The sequence below is a fragment of the Carassius auratus genome, chromosome 13, assembly GCF_003368295.1.
Source record: "Carassius auratus strain Wakin chromosome 13, ASM336829v1, whole genome shotgun sequence".
NCBI lineage: Eukaryota > Metazoa > Chordata > Actinopteri > Cypriniformes > Cyprinidae > Carassius > Carassius auratus.
The window spans coordinates 14,881,605-14,897,674 of record NC_039255.1 but is presented as its reverse complement, the minus strand read 5'-3'; the positions used below and the strand labels follow the sequence as shown (position 1 = coordinate 14,897,674).

At 37.1% G+C, this 16,070-nt stretch overlaps 2 long non-coding RNA genes across 4 annotated transcripts; both read left to right on the top strand.

Annotated features, from left to right (window-relative positions):
- The first annotated feature begins 1,195 nt into the window (after positions 1-1,195).
- LOC113113181 (uncharacterized) lies at positions 1,196-2,503 on the top strand. The gene is made up of 3 exons (XR_003293559.1): positions 1,196-1,534; positions 1,977-2,151; positions 2,360-2,503. It is a non-coding gene; the product is annotated as an uncharacterized LOC113113181 (long non-coding RNA).
- A 2,222-nt stretch (positions 2,504-4,725) lies between these two features.
- On the top strand, positions 4,726-15,576 carry LOC113112794 (uncharacterized). 3 transcript variants are annotated; one of them, XR_003293492.1, is made up of 7 exons: positions 4,726-6,065; positions 6,166-6,209; positions 6,566-6,695; positions 6,847-6,940; positions 7,844-7,904; positions 14,664-14,784; positions 15,325-15,576. It is a non-coding gene; the product is annotated as an uncharacterized LOC113112794 (long non-coding RNA). The 3 variants fall into 3 exon arrangements; XR_003293494.1 differs by lacking the exon at positions 6,166-6,209; XR_003293493.1 differs by lacking the exons at positions 14,664-14,784; positions 15,325-15,576 and adding an exon at positions 9,692-9,731.
- The last annotated feature ends 494 nt before the right edge of the window (positions 15,577-16,070 follow it).

The following is a 16,070-nucleotide window of genomic DNA, read 5'->3' as shown; positions in this document are numbered from 1 at the left end:
AACGCATCCAGGTGGGTTAGACTGGGATTTAGGGCCATGCTTTTAAAAATGTAGGCTATGATTATTCATACGTTAGAACTATAATAGCATCCCCATATTTGTGTTCAAATGAAAAACAAATGAGACCCTGCTAATTTTATTCATCCACTTTTAACTAGGCCATCTTAACTTGCCACAGTATGTGGCTGCAAAAGAGAAAGGGTCCAAACTCTACCAATCTGGATCACCATCATGCATTTTATTTCCATCCCTGCTTTAACGCACCTGCTTGTAATATTTTGGAAAACCTAAATAAGCTGGGTCAGATGTGTATTTGTTGTTTGTAATTGACTGGTATGTGTATACACCTACTGGCAAATTAGGTTCACAGTATTGCCAGTGCGTGCAAATTATTTTCAGGGGTGTACAAAATTAAAATCAATCAGAGCTTGAAATGGATCTTCATATTAAGGCTACAGCTAAAGCTTCATATTACGGGCAGAAAACTTTAACCACTCTGTATTGCTGGTAGAGTTTTGGAGCTATGTTCAAAATAGTCTGAAATTTACACAATGTTGTGTACAAATGGTCAATTATATAAACGTGTTTAATGAACTGTTTTATAAAATAAATATATATTTTTTTAAATCATGTTGAAATTGAAGCACAAAAAAAACCTTATTGTGTATACAGAATAACAGGCTGAGAGAACAAAATTCAAAACCGCAAATTCTATAGAATTACAACTTAATCCCACGGGCGAGTACTATGCAAGCATAACTAAATGCGCGAACAAAACCTTATGCTCACAATAATAATAATAAAAGCAGACCAATACATAATGATATTCGGAACACCATACTAATACTGTGTTTGACCCCCTTTCGCCTTCAGAACTGCCTTAATTCTACATGGTATTTATTCAACAAGGTGCTGAAAGCATTCTTTAGAGATGCTGGCCCATATTGATAGGATAGCATCTTGCAGTTGATGGAGATTTGTGGGATGCACATCCAGGGCACAAAGATCCCGTTCCACCACATCCCAAAGATGCTCTATTGGGTTGAGATCTGGTGACTGTGGGGGGCTATTTTAGTACAGTGAACTCATTGTCATGTTCAAGAAACCAATTTGAAATGATTCGAGCTTTGTGACATGGTGCATTATCCTGCTGGAAGTAGCCATCAGAGAATGGGTACACTGTAAAAAGTGATTCTGAGTTTTAGTCAGGTGGACAGGTAAAATCATGTCCTGTCAACTTGCAGTGTCTCACTACATAATAGGATGAGTTATAACAACCTCAACTTGAAGGGAAATGGAAAACTTAAAATAACGTGTTCATATAACAACAAAACAGAGGTTCTTTCAACTTTCAATTTTCTGCGCATGTGCCAGAAACTCTACGTCACGATGACGTACTATTTTAACGAATTTGAGCCAGACGCGCCATCGCCATTTTCTACACGAGAAGACGAGATCACGACGACACTAGTTGCTGATGCGAGGAAAAAGACGAAGGAGCTCGTATTTGAATGTCTACAGATGGATTTTTATAGTAAGTCTACCCTGATTTGTTCTTTCTTTCATGTAAAAATTAGGCTTGTTTCGTTTGCGCTCACCGACCGCGTATTGATTTCATGCTATCACATTTGACAAACTAAGACAACTTGATTAGTAACGTTAATCAGGAGCTAACGTTACACGCACTGGCACGCACATTTTTGCTAGATATACAGTGTGTTAGACACTGAGCTGCTGTCGAGACGTGAGCAGAAAGAGAAGTCGTCTTTGACTAGTATAAGTTAATGTTGGTAAATAGATAAAAAAGTGTACATACAAATTACTTTTTAGCGTGTTCTTGATCGGATCTCATTATCGTTAGAAATACAGAATGACCAGTAACGTTAATATCTGAAGCTCCGCCGCCAGTCCATATTTGTGTTTACCATTACGAATAAAAATGCTTGATTTAACGTTACTTCTTGTTTAATGCCCAGTAAAGTCTAGAAAAGGAAAGAGCAAATGGCTGTGGAGATGATGACTCCAGACATTACATTTGTTGATGCTGCTATGAGCAGCACGTATTCTTTGAGAAGGCAAGAAGTCGTTGATGAGGAGCCACCAGTGTCACAAATGAAAATCCGATGGCCAGCAATTTTCACTGAGAGACAGGTAAATTGTGTTTATTTGTTTCTGTGTGCTTTGAATTAATCAGAAAATCTTGGGCTGTGAATGTTGTGCTGTTATATTAGAAAGATATGGGCAAACTTAATATCCTAAGATTATGTTGAGTTATTATTATTTTTTTTTTACTTGTTAATGTTTTAAGACTGTCCCTGAGATCTTTGTTCAATTTGTAAATGTATTTATGTTTTTATAGATCAGCAAAGAATTCACCAGGCTTGTGTCAAAGGATCTGAGCAAGTCCTTTTTGGAAGGTCTTAGATGGTCATCTCTCGAAGCTGATACAGTTATTCCTAACAAAGCGTTATGAGGACATTCCAGAAATGACTTCAATACTGGAGAGCCTTGACAAGAATGTGAGTCAATTTATTTTAAAGCAGTCTTTCTCTCCACAAAATGACAATTCTGTGATCATTTACTCACTACTCACATCATAAACCTATTGATAGTGACATCTTTTCATACAATGACTTAAGAGTAAGCATCTAAAAAGTAATATATTCAATTTCCATGTCATATTCAAAGTCTTCTGAAATCATACAATGTCTTTGTATGATGAAAACATAAAAATGTCAGTCTTTGTTTACAATGATGTTTTATTGTATTAGCTACTACATAATTATCAAGCCTCATTTGTTCTTGCCAGTCTTTTGATCAAATGGCATGACAAGAACTAATGAGGTTTGATTTTGTTGTAGTATGCTGTAGTAACATCAAAAATGATATGATCAGTTCCTTACACAAACTTTTAAAACTTTTAAAAAGGCAACATGAGTTGTCCTTTATAGATCTTAACAGCCTAGCCATTGTTCATTTTCATTGTTATGAATATGTTTGCATGTGTTTGGACTGGCATGTTGGTGAGTAAATTACTTTAATCATCTTTGGTAACCTAACCTTTAAAATAATTTAAAGTGTTGTTACAAACCCAATGGGTCTAATTCATGAAACATTCGTAAATATACGAGTAAATATCTGAGTGATTTGTGCGTAAATAGAACTTCCCGAAAACTCTTCTCCTGATTCACAAAAACTTCGTAAACGTCAGATGTGATAGTGAAATGTGTGTGTGTGTTAATGAATTCCAATCAGTCGTAAATGGGACGCGCGTGCATGCTCACTCTCAATTACCATAAATCCCGCCTATTAAATCCGACTGACAACTATATATGAGCATCATATTATGACACCAAACGAAGGATTTCAACATGTCTTCTCAAAAGCGACTGAAAAAGAAACATTTCTCAGCTGCAGAAATTTAAGTTTTATTATCAGAAGTTCATTCAAAACGCCACATTTTATTTTCAAGCGTAGCCTATTAGTGGCGTATCAGGTCCTAAAAAAGGAAGTTTGGCAGCATATTACAGATCCTATTACTGGCTCTCATAATAAAAGTTAAAAGGAAAAACCGTATGTAATTAATATATATAATATTTTTTTCAAAATGCTGTGTAAATATGTACCCGATTAAGGTGAATTAAAATGCAGCCGTATTAATGAGCAAAACGTTCAGACGTTAAACGCACTATTTACGCGTGGCTGGGAGCAGGTGTAGATTTCTTTCGTACCAACTAACATTTGGAAAATACGAACGTTTTAATGAATCCGAAAATGTACGCCAAAACCACTTTACACGCGATTTACACAAAAATGTGTTCTGCTCGTGTTTCATGAATGAGATCCAATGAATTTAAGGCAGGGGTGTCCAATCCTGCTCCTGGGGAGTTAACATCCTGCAGATTTAGCTTCAACCCAAATTAAACACACCTGAACCAGCTAAAAGCTGGTTCACACGGGACGATTTTAAAATTGTCGGCCGATTTTCCAAACCTGAGAGACCCCACACACGGCGATAAAAAATCACGGGTCTACAGTTTTGGTCGTTCAGTGTGTGGTGTGCAGCCACACGGCAATATCAACACATCACACACGAACCGATTTGACTCCAGAGCATTCCCAGGTCAGACGGGAAATCTCGCAAAATCCCTCGAGATCAAACGTGACTTTAGAGTAAACAATCATGGCGGACGAAGAGGATGCAGTGGCCATAGTTTGTGCTTTGTTTTTAACGGAAAAAAAAACATAAGAAAAACAAGAAAAGGCGATGGTCAAAGAGGTGGAGACAACGCGAGCATGGACTATACTTGCTATATCATAATATGGAGATAAGTTGTTGTTTTATCTCATAGAAATGTTGTTACGTACTACACAGATTAATAACCGTTGAAATAAACGTTCATATATTCGTTTCCATGTACTCTGGTGGACTGCAGTTGTGGATGTATGCCCATCGACTTTATTTGTATTTGTTATATTTGTTATATTATATACGCCGGCTGTTTTGATTTTGTTTCCCGGTACTCCCTCACTTGCCTCGTCACCTCGCTTTCTGATTGGCTACACGCCACAGTCCACCGGCTGCGTGATTGTTTGTCCTCGGGGGACACCACACACGAGAAGAAATCGGGCCAAATAAATCCAACATGTTGGATATCCCCGATTTGAGATCGGAGTGGTCCCGACGTTCTTCCGAGCAGAGGAGAGCAGTCTTAACACACCACACACGGCAGGAATATTTTATCAGATTATTTTACGATAATCGGAGCATCCTAAGATTGTCGGAAGGGGTGAATCGGGGCTAAAATCGGCCTAATTATCCTGCCGTGTGAACCAGCCTTAATCAAGTTGTTCAGGATCACTACAAACCTCCAGGCAGGTGTGTTGAATCAGGTTGGAGTTAAACCAACCATCTAACCCTCCAGGAGCGGAATTAGGCTGCTTTCACACTGGGCTTGTTTGCTGCGGTCCTAGCCCGAGCGCGATTGTTTCCGGCGACCCCCGCAGCTTATTACGTCATCACAAACGTGCATGACGCATGATAGAAAACAGAACGTGGGTCAATATATATATATATATTTTTTTTAATATGATATTACTATCATCCCTTACATGTATTATATGTAACTAAATGCATCATAATAAGCTTTAAACGCATGCGCAGGTCACATTACTTCCTGAACAAGTGCGCACCCGAGTCCGTGTTGCCTTCACATTCACCCGAACCGCGGCACGGTTCGAGTGCAACCGAACAAAGACCACTTCCTCCAGGTAGCCAAGACTACCCTGCTGAAAAAAACAATAGAAACCATTACAGAATTTGTAATGGTTTTAATGGTTCTTATTGGAATTCTAATGGTTTTAATGGACACTGTAATGGTCTCTGTGGGTCTCTATTGGTACTTTGCTTTTTTCTATTGGTGGCGTGTATTGTCTATTGGATACCATTAAGGACCAATAGAACACCTTTAGAAACTTCTGGTATCTACTGGACACCAGTAGAAACCATTATGACTCCAATAAATTTAGTGGTTTCTTTGGAAAACTGTAATGGTCTTAGTGGGTAGGCTACTGCTGAAAAAAAAAATGAACACACAAACAATAGAAACTATTACAAAATTTGTAATGGTTTTAATGGTTATAATGGGAATTATGTTGGTTGTAATGGTCACAGTAATGGTCCCTGTGGGTCTCTATTGGTAAATTGCTTTTTTCTATTGGTGGTATGTATTGTCTTGGATTGCCACCATACGTCATTTGGAAAGGTTATTTTTAATTCATTTTTTTTTTTATTTATTTATTTATTTATTTTTAAATCAACTCGACTCGTCATGGCCTTCAAAATTGACTTGAAAAGTTGGTCTTTGTTTTGTCTGTCGGATTTGGTCCAAATTTAGCCCAAAAATAGATGTGAAATAACAGTGAAATTCTGCGTGACTTCCACATGCTGTAATGTGCGCGCGCGCAGAACTGGAGCGGAGGACGTCACCATGGAAACGAGGCGGCAGCCCAACCGTCAAGCAGCTGATCGCTGACACTCAATGTGGTTTCACTTTTTTTTTTAGGTAAGTTTAGTCTATTAAATTACACAAATAGTACATTAAAGTGTTCCTGACACTTTATTTCATGTAAACTATACGCTTTCGTTTAATATTTACTTTATAGAAATGGTTTAGCGTCGTCAGAAAAAGTCCGTTAGCATCTCAAAGGTAAGGCTAAATACAAGAGGTAACGATAGACATGAGCTCTTGTTTATTAAGTTTGGGCTTTTAATGTCATCTTGTGTGTAGATGAGCTCGCTCTCTCTCTCTCTCTCTCTCTCTCTCTCTCTCTCTCTCTCTGTCTCTCTCTCTCTCTCTCTCTCCATATATATCAGTGGATGAATGGAAGTAACTTAACCGAATTAATTTAACCCTAAAAGTATCCACTGTTTAATCCTAAAATGTGCACTAACGTAACCGGATAACGTTACATCACTTACATAGAGCGTGAAAATGGACTGAAACCTTCAGGTTTTGATCTTTCATGGTAAACACATGAATACAAACTTGTTCTGTGATTTCAGAAGTGCCAGAAAAAAACCTCTATGACGCAGGAGAAGTTCCTGATTTTAACATTTCTGAAGGGGGCTGCTGACAGAGAGGATGAAAACATACACATTTTGATGTCCACGCTGTAGGAGCATTACTAAATAAGTAAAACTAAAATATATATATATTTATTGTAAATGATTATATAAATTATATATTCTTTGAATTATTATTTTTCTTTTCTGCATTTCACCTCTGCTATAGTATATGCCTTATACCTGGCATTGTATAATAAATATTGTTGTCTCTGTGACAGTGCTTATGTTCCTAGGTTCTTCCATGCTGATGGCTGTGCTCTAGAGTCATATCTCCTGTCGAAGAACATTTTTAGACATTATGAACCATGAATAGTAAGCAATTCGTCAAACATACACCATTCAAAAATGTAAGGGTCAGATTTGTCATGTATTTCAAAGACATATTTTATGCTCACCACTGCTGCATTTATTTGATTAAAATACAGTTAAATTGTGAAATTAACATTTTTTTAATAACTATTTTCTGTTTAAGTTTGTTTTAATAGGTGATCAAAGCTGAATTTTCAGCATCAGTCTCCAGTGTCACACAATCCTTCAGAAATCATGCTTTGTGAAAACAAGAATAAAATTGTACAAAATATTTACATATAAAGCAGTTATTTGAAATTGTACTAATATTTCACAACATTACCATTTTTATTTATGATCAAATAAATGCAGTTTTCTTAGTGTACATGAGACTTATTTCAGAAACATAAAAAGATCTCTATCTCCAAGCTACACACTCTCACACCAAAGTGACTGTTAAAAATCATTCAAACTTTGTGTCAGTACATCATGAATAGTAAAAGGCATCAGATCACCGTCTGTGATTTGTTGTTTCGTGCCGCATCCAGTGTAGAGAGCATCACTGATTATAAAAGGCTCTGTTGTATTTTGTTGTGCTGTCCAGTGACGACACAGTGTTAGAACTCTTGTTAAATATCATTACATATGATGTATGTATGATGCCATTCAGCACTGATAGATCTTTTCTATTTCAGAGACTGAAAATCATTGATAAAGCACAAGGTTACTGTAACATATTTAAACAATATTAATAAGAATTGATAAAAATGCATCTGTGACTTAATATTGCTTCTTATTTTTCAGTGGAAAGTTCTCATTAAACACATAGCTTTCTTCTCATCTTTGTGCATTTTCAAACGTTGTGCATATTTCTGAATCATTTTTTTTTTTTTACTTCATAATATTGGTTGTCTTCTCTTGTTTCAGAGTTTAGCTCCAACCCCAGTTAAGCAGACCTGAGCAGCTGATCAAGGATCAGCAGAAACTTGTAAGTCATTCTCCCTCTTTATAGTGCATGTTCAGGACATATTGCAGGAGATCTCAACATTGTCTCTTAAGGTCCACTTACATGCAGAGTTTTGCTCCAACCTGCAGTGCACCTGAACACATTAATCGAGGTCTAACTATTAGTGTTGTCACAGTACCAATTTCAGTACCAAAGCAAAACACAAAAACATGCTAATTATTATTATTTTTTTAATTATTATTATTAGCCGCACTTATGCTAACAATTAACTACTCTAATAACAGTGTTCATTTCAATCCGACATTCAAATTACAGTTATATATATATATATATCCTGATAAATACAGGTGCTGGTCATATAATTAAAATATCATCAAAAAGTTGATTTCACTAATTCCATTCAAAAAGTGAAACTTGTATATTATATTCATTCACACAGACTGATATATTCCAAATCTTTATTTCTTTTAATTTTGATGTTTATAACTGACAACTAAGGAAAATCCCAAATTCAGTATCCCAGAAAATTTGAATATTGTTAAAAGGTTCAATATTGAAGACCTGTTGCCACACTCTAATCAGCTAATTAACTCAAAGCATCTGCAAAGCCTTTAAATGGTCTCTCAGTCTCGTTCTGTAGGCTACACAATCATGGGGAAGACTGCTGACTTGACCGTTGTCCCAAAGACGACCATTGACACTTTGCACAAGGAGGGCAAGACACAAAAGGTCATTGCAAAAGAGGCTGGCTGTTTACAGAGCTCTGTGTCCAAGCACATTAATAGAGAGGAGAAAGGAAGGAAAAGATGTAGTAGAAAATAAGTGTAGAAGCAATAGGGATAACTGCACCCTGGAGAGGATTGTGAAACAAAACCCATTCAAAAATGTGGGGGAGATTCACAAAGAGTGGACTGCAGCTGGAGTCAGTGCTTCAAGAACCACTACACACAGACGTATGCAAGACATGGGTTTCAGCTTCGCATTCCTTGTGTCAAGCCACTCTTGAACAACAGACAGAACCAGAAGTGTCTCGCTTCAAAAAGGACTGGACTCCTGCTGAGTAGTGATAAATCAGACCCAAGAATGCAGAAGAGCTGAAGGCCACTATCAGAGCAACCTGGTCTCTCATAATACCTGAGCAGTGCCACAGACTGATCGACTCCATGCCACGCCACATTGCTGCAGTCATTCAGGGGAAAGGAGTCTTAACTAAGTATTGAGTGCTGTACATACTCATACTTTTCATGTTCATACTTTTCAGCAGGCCAAGATTTCTAAAAATCCTTTCTTTGTATTGGTCTTAAGTTATACTCTAATTTTCTAAGATAATGAATTTGGGATTTTCCTTAGTTGTCAGATATAAATAAATATATCAGTCTGTGTGTAATGAATGAATATAATATACAAGTTTCACTTTTTGAATTGAAATTATGATATTCTAATTATATGACGAGCACCTGTTTGCCGTTTGTTGTTGACGGCTGAACTGCGTTTGAGCTCCGTCACTATATTCTTTTCATTGACTATTTTTAACTTAAAAATCTATTTTATACACCATCGTTTCCGTTTATATAACGCGTGAATATATCCTCTATTGTATTCTACAACAAAAACAATTAGAGCGACTCGCTATCACTAGATTTATTTTGATCTCCCGGGTCCGCTATTAGCTTTTAGCCAGTTAGCATCAGCAAGCGTGGTTGCTGCTAACTGAGCTTACATTGCTAATACTCTATTCACACACATTACCACTGCTGTACTCACTGTTACTTGCTTTAATGGCGGATGAATGTCTCCACTCTGTGCAGCTCGAGCTCGAGGCCGTGGGGAAGCAGATTCGCGACCTGGAACGGAGGCAGGCCGAGCTGAGAGAGCGGAGAGCCGCGCTGGAATCATCCCGGGCTGACGCTCACAAGTCCGGGGTAAGTATACAGCGTGCTGTTAACAGTCCCACCACGTCTACTCCGTGTGTTTCTCTGCGCAGGCCCGGTGCACCCAGGACGCGATCTTCCCAGATGTCCTTCACTGCGACGCCGGGACACCACGGACCCTGGGTGCATCCACAGCGGAGGATGCGAGCCGGGTCCCGGGCGACGACATCTCCCCCTCCTGCCTTCGAGATCTCCATCCAGAACCGCTTCGCTCCCCTCCGCGAGACAGGACGCGACGCTGTGATCATCGGAGACTCCATCGTCCGACACGTAAGTGCTACGTTAGCCGAAGGTAAAGTGCACACTCATTGTTTGCCTGGTGCTCGTGTTCTCGATGTTTCTGCGCAGATACCCGCGATCCTGAAGGACGACGAGAGCCCGAGAGCGGTCGTGCTTCACGCCGGGGTTAACGACACCACGCTGCGGCAGACGGAGACGCTGAAGAGGGACTTCAGGAGCCTGATCGAGACGGTTCGCAGCACGACGCCCGCGGCGACGATCGTCGTGTCAGGACCACTGCCCACGTATCGACGAGGACACGAAAGGTTCAGTAGACTTTTTGCTTTAAATGAATGGTTGTTGTCATGGTGTAAAGAACAGAAACTGCTATTTGTTAATAACTGGAATCTTTTCTGGGAGCGTCCTAGACTGTTTCGCGCTGATGGATTACACCCCAGTCGAGTCGGAGCGGAGCTTCTCTCTGACAACATCTCCAGGACACTTCGCTCCATGTGACTAGTAAGTCAATTCTCAAATAACCATTATGATGAGTTTTGTTCCACCGGCTTAAATGATAAAAGTACTTGTGCTGTAAAACCTATTAAGACTGTGTCTGTTCCCAGAATAGTGAGGTCAAAATATAAATATAAATATAATGTAGGATCTAGAAAAAATCTTATCGTAATTAAACCAGAAAAATGTAAAGTAAATGAACAAAAACAATTTTTAAAGTTTGGGCTCATAAATATTAGATCACTCACACCAAAAGCAGTTATTGTAAATGAAATGATCACAGATAATAGTTTTGATTTACTCTGCTTGACTGAAACCTGGCTAAAACCAAATGATTATTTTGGTCTAAATGAGTCTACTCCACCAAACTACTGTTATAAGCATGAGCCCCGTCAGACTGGTCGTGGCGGGGGTGTTGCAACAATATATAGTGATATTCTCAATGTTACCCAGAAAACAGGATACAGGTTTAACTCTTTTGAAATACTAATGCTAAATGTTACTCTGTCAGACATGCAAAAGAAATCTAATGTATCTCTTGCTCTGGCTACTGTGTATAGACCACCAGGGCCGTATACAGAATTCCTGAAAGAATTTGCAGATTTCCTCTCAGACCTTCTAGTTACAGTTGATAAGGCGCTAATCATGGGAGATTTTAATATTCACGTTGATAATACAAATGATACATTAGGACTTGCGTTTACTGACCTAATAAACTCCTTTGGAGTCAAGCAAAATGTCACCGGGCCCACTCATCGTTTTAATCATACACTAGATTTAATTATATCGCATGGCATCGATCTTACTGCTATAGATATTGTACCTCAAAGTGATGATATTACAGACCATTTCCTCGTATCGTGCATGCTGCGTATAACTGATATTAACTATATGTCGCAGCGATACCGTCTGGGCAGAACTATTGTTCCAGCCACCAAAGACAGATTCGCAAATAACCTGCCTGATCTATCTCAACTGCTATTTGTACCCAAAAATACACATGAATTAGACAAAATTACTGACAACATGGGCACTATTTTCTCTAATACATTAGAAGCTGTTGCCCCAATCAAATTGAAAAAAGTTAGAGAAAAACGTACTGTACCATGGTATAACAGTAATACTCACTCTCTCAAGAAAGTAACTCGTAGTCTTGAACGCAAATGGAGAAAAACTAACTTAGAAGTTTTTAGAATTGCATGGAAAAACAGTATGTCCAGCTATAGACAGGCTCTAAAAACTGCTAGGGCAGAGCATATACACAAACTCATTGAAAATAACCAAAACAATCCAAGGTTTTTATTTAGCACAGTGGCTAAGTTAACAAATTACCAGATGCCACCTGATTCAAATATTCCACCAACGTTAAATAGTAATGACTTTATGAATTTCTTCACTGATAAAATAGATAACATTAGAAATACAATAGCGAATGTAGATTCTACAGCATCTAACACTTCAGTTTCATCCATCGCACCCAAACATAAACTGCAGTGCTTTACAACCATAGGACAGGAAGAGCTAAATAAACTTATCACTGTATCTAAACCAACAACATGTTTATTAGATCCTGTACCCTCTAAATTACTGAAAGAGCTGTTACCTGTAGCCGAAGAACCGCTTCTCAATATCATAAACTCGTCGTTATCTTTAGGACACGTCCCAAAACCATTCAAGCTGGCGGTTATCAAGCCTCTTATTAAGAAACCAAAACTAGATCCTAGTGTACTGGCAAATTATAGGCCTATTTCAAATCTTCCATTTATGTCTAAAATTTTAGAAAAAGTTGTGTCTGCTCAATTGAGCACCTTCCTGCATAAAAATGATCTGTATGAAGAATTTCAGTCAGGTTTTAGGCCCCACCATAGCACAGAAACTGCACTTGTTAAAATTACAAATGACCTGCTCCTTGCGTCAGACCAAGGCTGCATCTCATTTCTAGTCTTACTTGATCTTAGTGCTGCGTTCGACACCATAGATCATGACATACTCATAGATCGATTACAAAACTATACAGGTATTCAAGGGCAGGCTCTAAGATGGTTTAGATCCTACCTGTCCGATCGCTACCATTTTGTTTACTTAAATGGGGAGTCTTCTCATTTATCATCAGTAAAATATGGAGTGCCACAAGGATCCGTCCTAGGTCCCCTTCTATTTTCAATATACATGTTGCCCCTTGGTAATATTATTAGAAAATACGGAATTAGCTTCCACTGTTATGCTGATGATACTCAGCTATATATATCAACGAGACCAGATGAAACTTCCCAATTATCTAAGCTAACAGATTGTGTAAAAAATGTAAAAGATTGGATGACAAAGAATTTTCTCCAATTAAATTCGGATAAGACGGAGATATTAATTATTGGACCAAAAAACACTACACAGAATCTTGTAGATTACAATCTGCAACTAGACGGATGTACTGTAACTTCCTCTACAGTCAGAAATCTGGGTGTTATATTAGACAGCAATTTGTCTTTTGAAAATCATATTTCCAATGTTACAAAAATTGCATTCTTCCATCTTAGAAACATTGCCAAGCTACGAAACATGTTATCTGTTTCTGATGCAGAAAAGCTAGTTCATGCATTCATGACCTCTAGACTGGACTATTGTAATGCACTTCTAGGTGGTTGTCCTGCTTCTTCAATAAACAAGCTACAGGTCGTCCAAAATGCAGCAGCGAGAGTCCTTACGAGGTCAAGAAAATATGATCATATTACCCCAATTTTACAGTCTCTGCACTGGCTACCTATTAAGTTCCGCATCAGTTACAAATTATCATTACTTACCTATAAGGCCCTAAATGGTTTAGCTCCAGCGTACCTAACTAGCCTTCTACCACGTTACAACCCATCACGCACCCTAAGGTCACAAAACGCTGGACTTTTGGTAGTTCCTAGGATAGCAAAGTCCACTAAAGGAGGTAGAGCTTTCTCACATTTGGCTCCCAAACTCTGGAATAGCCTTCCTGATAATGTTCGGGGTTCAGACACACTCTCTTTGTTTAAATCTAGATTAAAAACACATCTCTTTCGCCAAGCATTCGAATAATGTATCTTTTTAATTGTGAGTGTAGTTGCATCTGATCAAAGGTGCATTTTTATTCATTAGCTTGGGTTAAACTAATTTTACTTTGTTGGATCAGCAGCTATGCTAATGATGTCTGTATTTTGTTTCTATGTTTTGCCACGGGATTCACATCCCGTGGTAACTAGGATTTACACAAGCTCCAGTCTGGATCCAGAACACCTGAGAAGAGATGATGCTGACCCTCAGAGGACCTCAGATGATGCTAACCCTGAATGAACAAACAGAACTAACAATTATTCCTAAATGTGTGACTTAATCATATAATAACTTAATTAATAATATTGATAGTTCATCGTCTAGCTGACTACGTCTTGTATTATTATTATTTTTTAGTTTTTCTAAAATCCTGTCAAATGTGCACAAACTACTAGCTACTACTAAATATTGTAGAAACATAATTTTCTGTAAAGTTGCTTTGTAACGATTTGTTTTGTAAAAAGCGCTATACAAATAAACTTGAATTGAATTGAATTGAACCTGTATACACAGAATGACTAATTGAACTGCTTTTATAGTTTTAATAATTAATTTATTTGTAATGAATAAAGGGATTTTACATTTGATTATTAGTTTTTCTTACTTGAATGCTTTTGTTCGGATGTAAAATAAAAAAGTGAATTATTATTAAGAAAAGAACTGCAGGAAAAGATGCAATGTTGCTCAGTGATTTTGGTTTGGAACCTTTAGAAAATAGAAAAGAGTTGACTTTGCCAACTCTTTCAACTTCAAACGGGTGTAGCTCAGTCTTTTTTTTATATATATATACAGTTATACATCATTTTGAAGGACTTTTTAATGAGGAAAAAAAACCTCAACTGATTTTTGCTCATTGTGACTAACTTTGCCAGCACTGGTCACATATGCTACTTAATTTCCACTTGAGAGTGGTCAGATTTAAAGTCTGAGATTAGTCCATCAGTTCTTGAATTTCAATTTTTGTTTATGTGTGTGCGTGTGTGTGTGTGTGTGTGTGTGTGTGTGTGTGTGTGTGTGTGCGTGTGTATGTGTTCAAAACAAGAGTGTCTGTCTCAGAAGCTGAAGAAAAAAGGCCACACCTTATAGGAAATAAACGCCTCCTAAGTGTATGGAAATACCTGGCTGAGGAGATCAGTGACATAAACCAGATAAAACTGTCAGTGGTAAGTAAGTGTGCTACAACCTCTTATCTAATATGACTCGAAGTGAATAGAGACTATGTACCATAAAAAGTAGATAATGTAATTATTCAAGCCTATTTGTGAAACTGGACCACAAAACCAGTTACAAGGGTAATTGTTTTTATTTAATTTTTTAGATTTTTATTTCAATAATAATACTAAATAAGTTTTCCATTGATGTATGGTTTGTTAGGAGGACAATATTTGTCTGAGATACAACTATTTGAAAATCTGGAATCTGATGGTGCTAAAAAATCTAAATATTGTGAAAAATATTTCAAATCCAGAGCAAAGCATTTTATTAATAAAAAATTAAGTTGATACATTTATGGTAGGGAATTTACAAAATATATTCATGAAACATTTTCTTTTTTTTAAATCCTAATGATTTTAGGCATGAAAGAAAAATCAATAACTTTTTTGAGACTGCCATATAAATATATGTATGGATAATCTCACATACTGGTAATGTGGTACATTGTCCTAATGAATTGTCCTTTTTTCTTTCTTTTTTTTTTGCAGGTCTGAGACAGCTACAAGCCACAAAAACAGTTCATAGTTCCTGCATTTCTATAATGCATTAATGAATAACAATAATTAAAATAAAATGTAATGTCAAGGTTTTGTGTTAATTCCAGCTATGTTGAGTATTCTGTGAATAATTTTGATTTTAGGTGCATATTCTTAATTCTTTGCAAAACAACCTGAACTGTTTGCTATTGAAAGGTTGGTATGAAGTTTAAATAAATAAAAACATTATATTCTTGACAAAACCTGTGTACAGTTTGTATTAATAATTTAAATTATTTACTTATATTAATTAATGGCCTAATTACCAGCTATCAGTTAAACATTCAAATCAGAACCAATATAAAACTGCAACGAAAACTATTAAATATATGCAAATAAAGACCAGTACAAACTTGCAATGGAACCATCAGAACCATTACAAAACCAACGGAAACCATTAAATTTGTTTTAATAAAGACCAATACAAACTTGTAATGGAACCATTACAAAACCAACAGAAACCATTAAATTTGTTTTAATAAAGACCAATACAAACTTGTAATGGAACCATCAGAACCATTACAAAACCAACAGAAACCATTACATTTGTTTTAATAAAGACCAATACAAACTTGTAATGGAACCATCAGAACCATTACAAAACCAACAGAAACCATTAAATTTGTTTTAATAAAGACCAATACAAACTTGTAATGGAACCATCAGAACCATTACAAAACCAACAGAAACCATTAAAT